At 38.3% G+C, this 13,149-nt stretch overlaps 1 protein-coding gene across 2 annotated transcripts in view; it reads right to left on the bottom strand.

Moving 5' to 3' along the window:
* PTPN3 (protein tyrosine phosphatase non-receptor type 3) overlaps positions 1-13,149 on the bottom strand; it is a 132,709-nt gene that overhangs the window by 101,952 nt on the left and 17,608 nt on the right. The window lies entirely within an intron of this gene.

Genomic DNA, 13,149 nt, shown 5'->3' with positions numbered 1-13,149 from the left:
TAATTCACTATGTTTCATCTATGGTTTTTTTTCCAGAGAAACCCACATCATCATGAAGACCTCATTACATCCCCAATACCTATAGTAACAAATGCTTCTTACAGAAAAGAGTAAGTTGTAAAATTAGTGCATTGTGAACCAGAATATAAATGCATATATAGAGGGGCTTCCATGTTCTAAATGTGAGTATTCTAAAAAGAATCACAGGTAGCTCCTGCAGTGTATACTTAGGTTAGGCATGGGCCATTGCCTCAGTTTAAATCAGTAAAAAATCGCCCAAATGCCTACTATAAAGCAGGAAGGCAATGTCAAGACAAGTTTTTATCATCTGTAACTAGTAAATCCATCATCCCCTTACAAACTTCCTACATATTTCAATATTTACCATACAGGTTTCACCTCAATAAAACAATTCTATTTACTCTCAACTGACAAAACAGTCTTGAATTAATGCAGATCACATTCTGTCAAATTGTATACATATTCTTGAAATAAAATGCTAACACCATACGTAAGGCACTCAGAATTAACATTAAAACATGTCAATGTTTTACAGCCTAGCATACATAAATTCATGAAGCCAGAAATTCATATCCAAGAACATCCCACAAAAAAAAAAAGTTGTTTTGTTAGGAGTTTGGGTTTTTCTATTTTAGAAAAAAAATCTTCATGAACACCAAAACTCTGAAGCCAGTTTTCACAAACTGAAAAAAAAAACCTGAATCAAAAACATAAAAATGCCCAAACAGAAAAGAGCCATTCATTAAAATAAGAGAGGAATTAAATACAGTCAAGCTTGTAAACATTTCAAGCCTCTCTTCACTAGATCAGTTTACCAATTAACATCACAGCATATAAAGCCAGTTGGCAAGCAAAGCAGAGTATAGTTTTCCAGGTTAATTACCATACCAATTACCAAATTCTACCTCACTAAAGGCTAGCTACAAAGAGACTTGCACAATACGAGTGTTTCCTAGACTGCTGGCCAAGCTAGACAGGACCAACACCAGGACAGTTTTGTAATCTCCCTTTATTTGTATATCTGCCTTAAAACATAGGGTAGGTTTTCTCTAAGTAGCTAAAGACACTGATCAATTTAAAATCACTTAGAATTCTGAAACATATTTACTCACACATCACTACAAAAAGCAAATGTGAAACGCTTGAAAGGCCACAAGATGCAAAATTCTATACGGCACCAAAGGCAGGCAACAAAACAGTGCAGTGAATCACCCCTGCGTAATGATGTGTAATCTATACTTAGAAGCAGCTAAAACAATTCCCTTCTCACAGAAAACTCAGGTCAGACACACAAAAGCATTCAACAAATTCTCATACCTTTTTTTTTCAGCCTATTGATAGTTTGCTATTGTATACTTTCTAAAATCAAAACTGGAAGTTGTCAAGACTCATTTATTTAGGCTGCACATTTTTCCTAAGAGAAATTCCCTATTCTTTCCCAAAGGTGTGGGGTGAGGGTTTTGTTTGTTTGCTTTGGATTTTGGGGGGTTTGGTGGGGGATTTTTGGTTTGGGGTTTGTTTGTTGGTTTTTTTTCTGGTTGGTTGGTTGGTTTTTAAGGCTGGGGAAAAAAGGAAGAGGTGATCTTTAGGTGGATTAAGAGCAGTATTTTCATATAACCCACTATACACTCCTATTGGTTTAAAATTATTCTTGATATACAGACTGCAGTTAATCACAGCAGATTAATTTTTCATTTATTTTAACCAGAAAATGGGCTTTCTTATTCAGGAATGGTTGCTGCTACATAAAATATGCAGCTATCTAATTATCAAGGACATTCAAAAAAGGTGAAGATGGGTTAAGACTGTATATGAAGCCTTTAATTTCACATTCTCTAATTTTCTAGCAGCTACGTTTCAAACTATTTATTCAGCACTGTGTTCATCTTATACCAAAAACTCCAGTGACTACATGAATTATACTGCACTGTCTTTTCTCCTCCTTCCACCCTCTGAGGTAAAAAAACCCAACAACCTTTCACTCGCAGAAATAGCTTCCTACCTGCTAGTCCGCTGCTGGGTAAAAGGAGCAAGTCATTCTTTGCTGCGGGCCAGCCACTAGACAAGAAAGAAGGTTTTTGGTAGCCAGATTCAAAGCTTTGTCAGCATGACCTTCAGGGCTCGTGCTGCATTGTGACTCCTAATGCTCCTGGAGCTTACAGACTTCTCTGCTCTCGGGAAAACGCTATTTGACCCTTCTGCTCGTATTCGCCAACCTTTCTCACCTGCCAACCCCAATGCTTCCTATCTTACACTTCCACCATACCCTTTCTCTAAGTATGTTCTAATTCTCTTCCACTTTAGTTGGGCTTCAGCAGAGAGCAACAATCGCAGGATTCTCCAGCACTCAGCCTGGAGAAAGCAAGAAAATTGCATTGTAGCCCCTGCACTCCTCGTGCAGAGTGTGCTGCAGGATAAGCCATGCTTGGAGACCCTGTGGAAAATTTGGTATCTAATCCTAATCACTCCCCAGCAGAGCAATACTTGTTCAAGCGCTACAGTTTAGCTAGATCTTCCTACTCATTCAAGCTTCAAGTATAGAAGCTGATAAAATAGCATCAACATTTTAATATTTATATATATATATATACTTGCTATCCAGAAAAAAAACCAAAACAAAAAAACAACACCCCAAACTCTTTTATAACTAAAACATAAAACCAAACAAATTGATGATTTTTATTTAACTGGCTACGCATAGCAGCACAAGTAATTACAGGTCCATTTCACAGCAAAGTCAGTCCCGCTCTGTAGAAAGCCTAGCATGTCAGCTGGATAACCTAGCCCATACTTGAAGTAGATTTGGCAGGCTAGGTTTAATTTTCAGATGATGGTCCCCTATGTTTTTCTTAAACTGCTAACGTTTCTTTTCCACTTATGTATCAATTTCTACGTGAAATTCAACCATTGCCCCTGACAAACCCAAGTTCTCTAAACTCGGGCCCAGGTCTCCAACGAATGCTGGCAACTAAACACAAGAGTGTGTAGGAATTTCACCCTAAAGCTGTCTGCGACAAGGATGAAATTCCATGTCAAAGTTTTTCGCAAAATAATGAGAATTATGAATGATATCAAAGAGATTGTACAAAATGCATTGTCACTGCTGAACTGTCACACGTCCTCCAGCAAGTTAGACCTTTTCTTTTCTGTGCTATATACCTGTTAACAGTCTGTCTTCCAGCATCCATAGCAGCTATCCAAGAACTAAGAGTGACATGTACTTACATACTGCTGCTTATCATAAAATCAGAGAGGTGCTTAGCTCTAGACTAAAGCTGCAGTTGTTTTCTATGCTAGCTCGTCAGTTACATTTGTCTTAGTATCTTAAAGTTATATACTGGGTGCCCCAACTGAAGTAGTCAGAAATTCATCACAAGAAATTCAAACATGCTCGTGTGACCAGTTTGTACTGAGTTCACAAATGAAAACTTGGAATTCCTCGTATTTTACAATTTTATGCAAAATAAAACTAGTAACACAGCTGGAGCTCACAGTTTGTGTTTACAGCGTGCAAAGAGCCCCAGCTGAGGCTGTCCTTGATGGTGCCAGCTGACCATGGAAGCCGTGCCAAGGCCAAAGCTGGGACAAACGGCCAAGTGTTTGGACACTGCAGCCATTAGTCAACTGAGGCTGAAAGGGCCTAATCAAGCCCCAGAAAATTTCCACCAGCTAGGAGTCCCTAGCAGAGAAAGCCGGACTCTCTACTTCCCACCTCCATGGCCTTCAATGTTACTCCAGAGACAGCAAGCTTCTGAAGGAGCTATTTTACAGATGTCACATCACTGGCACCAGCCTAGGTCATTCTGCATGTCCTAGCTTAACATGCCGTACACTCAGCGTGTCTGTAAGGAAACAACTGCAAACCCTACTCTAAACGGCAAGAGGGGGAGAACAGAAGAGAGGTGAGCAGCTGAGTTATTAGGACATGCCCTACTACCTTTCTTCCATACATGACCCGTGTTTAAAGCTGTATTTTAAATAGGCCCTGATTACTGAAATGGCTCAACAACCCCAGTGCAGTATCAAGGGGCCTGTGGAAGCACACGAAGCAACCTGCAGTGGCAACTGCTTTTGGGGTAGGCGGAGGGGCACGGAGATCTCAGGCCAGACCAGGAGCTGTCAAGGGGCCTGTGGAAGCACACGAAGCAACCTGCAGTGGCAACTGCTTTTGGGGTAGGCGGAGGGGCACGGAGATCTCAGGCCAGACCAGGAGCTGACTCTGCACACCAGCCACCAGCTGCCAGCCCTGAGCAGCCAGGACCAGCCACTACATGTGAATCCCAGCTCCTGCTTTGTACCCTCAGGCAGGAGGGTAATTCACAAAACAAACCGCAAAAAACTATGACAAATTTGAACATTATCAACAAGCGAATAGCTTAATAATTAGTCCCCTTTCCCTAAAATAAGCATCTCAAATCCAGAAAGTTGAGAGTTAAAATTTTATTTTAAAACCAAAGCCACCCTCAAAACACAGTTACTTTCACCCTAAGGTATAAAACAAACAAGTGGAATTCTATCCCATCATCAGACCATGCAATAGGCTTACAGGAGCAACAAATACAGCTACAGAAAGAAGTTAATGTTTTCCAAGTGTATTAAACACACCTCTGGACAAGTTTGGTTATGCATGCCTTCTCCTACAATAACACCGCAGCCAAGCAGAACAAAAACAACGTGTTTTCCTCATCTTTTGTATTGAAGACTAACTTCTAAAGAGACTTCTTCCATACCAGCATTTAATTTCTTTCTGACACACTTAGGAATTGTTGGTAAAGAAACTCATGACCCAATTCTCTGTATAACTACCATTAATATGTGTGTTACCAAGGAATTAAATCAAGAGCAGATTTGCTGCATGTATATTCAAGGACCTTCTACATGTAACACCACCATATGTAACTGTGAATATACTTTTTTTAAAAAATAAATTGTTCATTAACCCCATTTCATTGGGTAAATGGGGATATTTCTGGTCCTGCAAGTGAGTGCGCTCGTGTTTGGTTTTTTTGGGGTTTTGGTTGTTCTTTTTGTTGTTTTTGTTTGTTTGTTTGTTTTAGAAGGGGACTACCACACTCTACATGCTCTTAATGTCTTTATACTCATGACTGAAAAATGTATAGTTCCACATTGGGTTCCTGTAGGAATATCATTTACGGAAGGATAGTGCTTCTAACCCACTTCAATTGCCCAAGTGACCACCCCTGACAATGAAGGGAAAAAATACTAAAGACATGTCCAAGCCTTGTATGTTCTTTCAATAACAGTTACCTTTAATGGTTACCTATTGCTTTATTTAAAAGGTATGAAATAAGGTAAATAGCTATACAAAGAGGTATAACAGCATAAAAAGTGTCTTTTTATCAATGGCTAGCCCTAGAACAACCAACACAAACACTCTTCAGCATGCATTCACCTTTCCCTATTTGCTGGTAAAAATAATCTCCCAGATTACCATCAGAAAAAAGCCCAGTGCTAGTGAACCTGTAATTTTTGTAGTAATCTATACTCTGATTATTATTCCCATGTAGTTAAGAATTATTTACACACCTCAAAGACATATTGATCATCAATGCATCTTAATGAGGATTAAATTATCCAGTCAGATTTTCTGACTAGAAGACTGACGTTTAACTCAACACCTATGAAAACCAGCCTCAGTTTTCACCTTCTGCAGAGGAAACACTTCATCTTTCCTATATTCCCATCAAGAAACTAGATGTGTCCCCATTAATATAAAATTAAACTGTAATATTTCACAGGAAAATCCCATGAGGTATTTAACCGCAATACAGTATTTGCAAGTTTCCATACAAATTACAGGGCATCATTAAAGCAACAACCAAAGTAAAAGATAAACTTCATTTTGAGCAATATGTGCAGGTTATCACTTACTCTTTATCTAGTCATTGTCCATAAACCTTTCCTGACTTATTGATTATAAATTATATCAAAAGTAAATTTAGAAGCCAGAATTATCACATGATGAAACTTCACATCACTTGAAAAAAAGCAATTAAACTACAAATAAAGAACAAGTATGAAAGCCCTAGATGATTAAGTATTACAGCTTATGGTATAAAAATACCTCCAAATTGAGACATGAGTAACAGACTTCTTGCAACATCTTTTTGCTTAGAAACAGAAAAAAGGTTAATATCCACGTTGAAAGTTTGTGTGTGTGTGTAGACAAATGCGCAATCTCAAAAGCAGTAGCTTCAATTTTTCCAGCCACTCTTAAGACAGCAATACCATTATAATAGAAATTCTTTGCCCCGAAATTAAAATCAAAGTTAAAAAAATTAAAGATCCAGCTTTCTTATATTTCCTTCCAGTGGCTAACATCCATGATATATTCCAGCGCAGCAAAATTATTTACATGTCATACAAATAATGACTAGGTCTAGCAAAGCATTCTGAGAGTACTTGTTATCAAAAATTGCATTAACAATGTTTCAGTCATTCTAGTTATTATCTTAAGTTTTCCAGAAAAATAGATCTTCCAGGTAGAGATTCTGTGCAGAAAATAACTCCATCAAGCAAAAATAAAAACAAAACCCAAAAATTTACAAAAGTTATAACCATAGGAATTTTATAATTATACGTTACATAGGTATATTCATTAACATATATTGTTGCATGCATTGCCAGCCCAATACTTACCAGAACTAGTACAGAACAGAGTAAAGAAAAAAAGTTATTCCAAAGTAAAATATAATGATACCTCATCTTATCTGACAACTCTTTATGCTGGAGTTCATTCACAAATAAGCCTTCACGGTAGACCGTATATATGACGATATCTCTATTTGCTTATTTAGCATGTACTTGAAAGCATTTCAGTTTCAATGAAGGTAGTTAAAAGGAAAAAAGCCTTGATTTAAAAACAAAAACCAAACCACAAGTAATTTTGAATATTCTTTCCTCTGCTAACTGCCTCAAAATTGGAACCTAACTTTTTATTTTACTTTTAAAAGCCAGTAAGTAGACAAACTGGATTGTTCCTGTGTCTAGAAGTCAGTTACCTACCTACTGCTCGGTAGCCATTGCCTCTAAGAAAATACAATATATACAATTGAATAAATTAAAAAAATGCCCACACCAAGAGGTTAGGTGCTTAATTTGCGCATAAGATTAAGTGCTTTGCAAGCCTTCCCTGCATTTCATTTAGCCTTCCACTTTAACATATCTCTGGTAAACTCATATTGAAAAGTGTTTCAGAGAAATCCAGCTACTTTGAATTCTGAATTCAGCAAGACCACACATGCATGTCAAAGACGGACTGGAGAAGGTGGGCAGGAATGGAAATAAGCCTGAGTTTTAGTTCTAGCATTACATTATATCTTGATTGACGTGTCCCTAAGATCCCACTAAGCCAATAACATACTGAAGGTAATGCAAGCACTGTGAGAAGCTGCAAATACCTGGTGCAGATAAGCCATGCAGCACAGTAAGCTGTCCACTCTTAATTCAATTCTGCTGCCTGGTACGTATGTATGTACACTCACACGTGTGGACTGGGGACAACACTTCTGGGAGACCATCCAGTTTCTTGATGGATGGCAGAGACTCAGTGCTCTCAAAATACTGTACAAGCATAACAGAAAAGGCTTTACTCTCTTCAGACCATTAATTATACATTAATATTGGTTAAGTTACAGAAAGCCGAGCTGCACTTACAGTGACAGAGCAACAATGCTAAATAAATGAATTCTCTTAAAAAAAGAATATTCATGTCAAACATTTGTTCTGTATATAAATATATCAATATAAAAATATATATTTTTTCATTTTGAGACAAGTTTTGAAGACACAGTCTACTTCAACTTTTCTGAGATCTTTCTTCCTCTCTCCCTCCTCTTTTTTCAAAAGGTTTGTGTTACCTGCATCTACAGATTTTTGCCTACCAAGTCTTAAAACGTGCACGGTTTCAGGCATACCAACAGTTCTTGCTGTTAAGGATGAAGAGGACACAGACTGGCTAGCAATAAAGCTGCACAGGCTGCTATTATAGGTTAATAGATATTCTTTGGCACAAACAGTCATAGTCTTTACGTAGTCATAGCCTTTATAGGTAGGGGAAAAAAAAAGTTATTCCAACCTTTCAGCAACATGTCCAACAGCAAGACTGGTTATCTGAAAACTTAATCTTGAAAACAGATAACCTAAAGGTAATTAAATTCTTGAAGAGCTTACTGGTCAAAAAACAATGGTGACCATCTATTTCAGTACTCAGGTTTTTAACATCCTTTGATCCAGCTTCTGAGGTTGACCAAACTACTTTGGTCACATTCGCAAAGGATCAAACCAGATTGTACGAATGACCCTTCGAACTTCAAGAGTGTGAATCTGGTCATGCCAGCTTCACTGATGGCTCTGTATGTACACAGAACTAAACCATGCAGGTAAGTCACGGCAGGATCCAATGTGTCATCTTACACAGTGTGAAGCGTTACTGTTAGACCTTAGTTAATGGATTAGAGCTACTGTGGAGATAACATCTACTGCATGCAGAATGACAGACAGAAGAAAAACAAACGGGAGGAAAAAATAACTGAAATAATGGTTGAGACCTCCTCCCTACACTGTTCAAGTACTATAAAATACAGATGAGAACAAGACACATTTCTACTGCTTTCACATTCTTCAGTAGTTTTTAGCTGTTCATGTAATAGATCTTCATGTTTATTTTTAAAAATCCATTTATAAAATGACACCTTAAACCAGTGTGTTCAGGACAATAACAGCTCATTGCCCCATTTCCTGCACTGTGCCAACTGAAGAATTCAGGAACTCTACAGCTTCCACTATCACCTGCTTCAGCTTTAAACAGTACCACGGCACAAAAGAAAGCCGGCTCACTGAAAAAGGCAAGAGTTAGCACTAATTCATTTCCTTAATAGTGCCTTTTTGGGGTTACAAACATCGCATGAACTCAAATCAGAAACTGCAGGCTGAAAGTCAAAAGTTCACCTTCCTCAGCTTGACAGGGTCTTATGTTAACAACACTGAAGAGTGAAAAAAACACAAAAAGCTGTCAAAGTGGACACTGAGCTTTGCAGTGCCCAGCTACCAACACTTACCATAAGTAGTTCAGAGTAGACTCAAGTATATTAAGGTAATTTTTTATTTTTTTTTAACTAACTGCCACGTTGTAAAATCAAATAATTAAACATGAAGCTGTGTCCTCCCCTACAGCATTTGGGTAAGCAAATAATGCCATTAGTTTATATATAATGAATAGTTTATGTCTTCAAATTTTCAAAATCAAGTAAACAAGCATTCACCACTAAATTTTTCAAAGACAGGTTACTAAAATATTCTGAAACTTCAGGTATCAATTACAGTAACAAAATTTAAATACAAAAAGACCTCATATTCTATTAGCAGGCAAGAAACTGTATGTCATGAAACTATTCTACGACAATGAGAACTATCACGTCAGTTTTAATGCCAAGTAAATCTGTGGTAATTTAAGTAGAATCACTACAGATTCAGGAAGGGATGTAGAACCACCAACCAAAAGCTCTCTCTAAGGATTAACACAGATATATCCAAAAACATACTTTTAAAGGGGAAGTTCTACTATTTTACTGTATCCATAGTACGATACTAGTCAAAAAGTCTAGAAACTACCTGTGCTACCTTCTACTGATTTTAAAAACACAGAAAAAACCTTAATGTAAGCCAAGGGTTATCCACACAAACGTCACACTATCCACTAGGCTTGCAGACCAACATTAATCTCTTCCTCTTCTAGTGCAAAATAAATAAAAAAAATCACTTTTGAGAGGCCACAGTGACAAGACTTTGCTGAGAATTGTCAGACAAGCATCAAGTCCCCATATCATGTTCCCTATGTGAGACGTGCTGTTTCTGATAGAGGACAACTGCTCATAGTTACTGTCTGAGTTACAAGACTACTGATCTACACCGAAACGACATTTGCTAATGCAGCGTAATGGCCTAAAAAAATAAAAAAGTCACAGCTTGCAGGTAATAACACCTCTTATGAGTTGACTCCTACAGGTGTGTTAAAAACAAAAGAACAAGCCTCTCTTCTTATCTCAACTGCATGTCCAAAGTAATTTTTTTCCTCTACATTAATCCGCCCAGTAAAAACTGTTTTCTACGATTTTCATCTCCAATCAAAACCGTTACATTTTTCATGTCAAAATTTTCAATAGGACTGATATTGTTGTACCTCACATTTCATCCTCTTTCTTTACAGTAAATTTAATCTGTATTATAAAGAGCAGGAAAGCAGCAGTTCATAGACAGAAGAGTATAGAATCCACACAAGGCTGTGAATCTAGGTGTCCATGTTCTATTTCTACTGTTCTCACTAATGGTACTCCATGAATGGGTCACTTTCCTCCTCTCCAAATTGAACACTGGTCATGACTGAAGCAATGCCAAAGCATACTTTTTAAAAACTTGAAAAAGCAGGCGGCATGTTGCAGGTAACTGGATTGTTAATAAACAACTGTGGTGTTAATGAACCAGAAACACTCTTCAGAATTATTATGAATTATCTTTCTGCAGCCAGACTTTTCATTCAGTCTTCAAAGCTTCAAAGTTCATGGAACTGTCTTCTATACATTCATATTTCATCTACTTTATAATCCATGTTCTGCCACGAGTTTTTCAAATATATTCTCTCAAGCATGACAGAGGACTTCTGATACAAAGCTTATGGCCACAAAAGGTCCCTAAAAGGCTTTGGAATGAAGTACTGCAAAACCATGCAGCTAACCACAGAACACCATTGAAAAAGATAAGTCAGTAGAATAACCTAACTACAGCAGTTCTTCCTCTAAAAAAAGGGAGGGACGCTATAGCAATCAGAAAATTAAAAATTGTTATGTTACGAAGGGAACTTAAAACTGAAAACCTAACTTCAAGCTGTAAGGACAGAAAAAAAGTAATTTCTTTTAGACACTACGGTTGTATTCAGTTTATTCTCCAGGACTGTTGAAAACCACACAAGTTCAGAAGATCCTGAAGACTCACAAAACTAGTTTGTTTGAAGGAATTACAAAAAGTTCTACCTTTTAAACTACAAGAAAAAGCTTGAAAATGTCTTGCAAAAGTCTCATAACTCAGAGCCAGAACCTAAACATGATGAAACTAAAACACCTCCTGATACTTTGATCATAACTGTTACATATTCAGATTACCAAAACTGCAAGAGTTCATGCAGTAAGTTTATTAGCCATGTGAGGGGATCGGGGGGAGAAGAATTTCTCCAGAAAGTTTACAAACACGACGTTTTGTAAGTCATCAGAAGAAAAAGCAAACAGACACTATAAAAAACCTGCCTAAACATCCACACTTTGTAAACAATTGCCATGAAAGAACAGTTTTCTGCTATTCTGTCTTCTCACTTCCTCTCCATTTATGACTAGCCCACAGATTTCTATTTTAAGCTTACCAAAGCACACCTCTCCTTCCCTTTTGGTTTGTTGCAGAGGCTTCAAAACATCTAGGATCATATCAGTTTGTAATCTTCTACCTATAAGATCAAACCGTTTGCCAGGAGCTGCACTGGTACTGACTGCACACAGCTTTTGCACAAGTCCTCCTCCTGCACAAAGATGATAGGTAAACAAGAAAAAAGCAACACTGTCACCCAAAATGGCTAGTCATTTTTCTAATCCCTGCAGATGCTTGGGTGTCCTCGCTTTAAAAGAAAGCCATTCCTACACACAGTGAAGAAAAAAACTAGAGTAAACATACTACAGGACATGTCCTAGCTTGCAAACAATCTGTGCTTTCTGGTTTTCCATCAGCATTTAAACAGTGTATGCTTTGGACCAGTGAAATCTAAACATTTATATCTTTACATCCCTGTTAGGCAATTTTTTCATCACCCTACAAGATTAACACGCACCTAGCAACGACAGCATACCATAGACCACAAGGAAACCACTCCAAAAAGCACCCATCTAAAATAGATGCTCCTGTACAAACCCAGTGGCAGCTACCTTTTGGTCAATTCCTCTCTTTTGACAAACCAATTCACTTAAGCTCCTAAATAGTCAAAAAGCAGCTGCTCGGTCAGCATGAAACATGCCTCTGGTGCCAAGCTCAGCCACAGGCTGGGTGGCGGAGTCCCTGGCAGCATGGAACACCTCTCTGGACCAGGGCCAGCAGAGCACCCTTCCACCACCTACCTCAGGGTGGATGAGAATATTGGGCCAACTTTTAGGCAAACACCTGCTAAACCTCCTGCCACCAAGCTACCGAGGCGATACACTTATTTTTCTCAGTTACGTGAGCTTTTCATTCATGGTGCTGGCAAAGAGGTAAGCCTGCCCATTCCAGTTCCTACAAATGATGTGAACAGGCAGAGATGCTGCTCTAACAGCTGTTGCCCAACCCCAAATCAAGGGGAACATACTGGGAAGGTGGAAACCTGAGGCCAGTAAAGAAGATACCCATCAGGAGGCTAAGGGAAGGCAGCATGCATTCACACAGAGCAGGAGCCACGCAAACCACAACTGGAGTTTGGAGGAGTAAAACTGAGCAGGGCAGAGCACGATTTTGGAAGGGTGACTTGGTAAAGAGCTGCTTGCTCTTGAGTGGAGTACCCTCTCTGGGTTTGTTTCATGGTTTTTGGTGTTCTGTTGGGTTTGTTTTTTCTTCAACTCTCCTACTGACATATAGTGCCTTCACAAGTAATTCAAGCCCACTTAGGTGGTTTTTTTCTTCATTTTTAATGAGCGTTTATAACAAAGCTTCCTGAAGTAATGCAAGTTTCTTGAACCTTGCTTTTACAAGCTTATTAAAGCTCCCCATGCATAGACAGGCTCACATAATTTACAGAATTAAACCTCCTTGTTTGAGAATACATCTCTATACCTCACTATACATCAACTGCTGCTATTTTCCAGACTTTTAGATTTGAAAGCTAGTTTGTTTTTTAAGTTTCAAATCACCTAATACACAAGACAACATCAGGCACTTTTAAACATCCACCCCCACCCCCAGTTTTGCCAAGTATATATGACATTCCCCAATCCCTCCTATTTCAGCTTTTGTATTCCTGGCTGGCAGGTAGAATACTTATCTACTTCCCGCAAAGCAATCTTACCATGCTGAGGCAACCGATTACAGAGGAATGCAGGC

This window comes from Falco peregrinus, chromosome 3 (assembly GCF_023634155.1).
Source record: "Falco peregrinus isolate bFalPer1 chromosome 3, bFalPer1.pri, whole genome shotgun sequence".
Classification (NCBI taxonomy): Eukaryota; Metazoa; Chordata; class Aves; order Falconiformes; family Falconidae; genus Falco; species Falco peregrinus.
Note: the sequence above shows the minus strand (reverse complement) of the source record. Positions and strands in the feature narration are given on the sequence as shown.